The sequence below is a fragment of the Helobdella robusta genome (genome assembly GCF_000326865.2).
Source record: "Helobdella robusta unplaced genomic scaffold HELROscaffold_49, whole genome shotgun sequence".
Taxonomy (NCBI): Eukaryota; Metazoa; Annelida; class Clitellata; order Rhynchobdellida; family Glossiphoniidae; genus Helobdella; species Helobdella robusta.
Window position 1 is genome coordinate 1204666 of NW_008705246.1, and position 1062 is coordinate 1205727.

Here is a 1062-nt window from a genome sequence, read left to right on the forward strand (position 1 = left end):
GCGTGCGTGTGTGCGTGTTATGTGTGCGTGTTCCGTGTGTAGAAATGTCATGATGTGTGAGAGCTGTGTGTACGTGCATGTGTGTGTGTATGTAGATGATAGTTAGTATAGTGCAATGAATGTATGTGAGTGTGTACTTTTTACACTGTACTTTTTTACTTTTTACACCTTATTGCACGTGCATTCACGATTGCAATCTTGTATGCGTACATTTGTATAAACACATATTTGTATACACACATATTTGTATACACACATATTTGTATACATACACATTTGTATACATACACTCATATTTGTATACATACACATATGTTTGTACACACAAACACATATTTGTACACACACACACACACACATATTTGTATACATACACATTTGTATACATGCACATTTGTACACGCACACACACATTTGTACACACACACATGTTTGTACACACACACATGTTTGTACACACACACACATGTTTGTACACACACACACACACACACACACATTTTTTTAGTTGTTCACTTTTACTTATCCATCCATTTATATTGTTCACGTGTGTATTTGTTTGCGTAGCTCCTTCGTGGATGTGAGTGGCAACGCACGTACGTTATACGCTGTATATATAATACAACTCAAATACGTCACACGCACGCACACAAACACACAAATTTATATTTGTGTGTTTGTGTGCGTGCGTGCGTGTGTGTGCGTGCGTGTGTGTGTGTGTGCGTGCGTGTGTGTGTTTGTGTTCCTGCTTGTGTGTGTTTGTGTGCGTGCCTGTGCGTGCGTGCGCGTGTGTGTGTGCGTGTGTGTGTGAGTACGCTTTTCTAATGCACTGATGATTTGTGTTAATGAATATACCTATATGTGCATATATACGTATGTGAATGTGTCTGTGTCTGTGTGTATGTGTGAATTGTTGTATTATTTATATATTTTGTGTGAACGTATGTAGGTGCCTGCTTCAGAGCCGGCATAGATTATGTATAATGTATTGCCTTCCATGTGAGTTTGTAGATATGAATTTATGAATAAATAAACTAACGGATGAAAGTAGCCAGCCTGGTA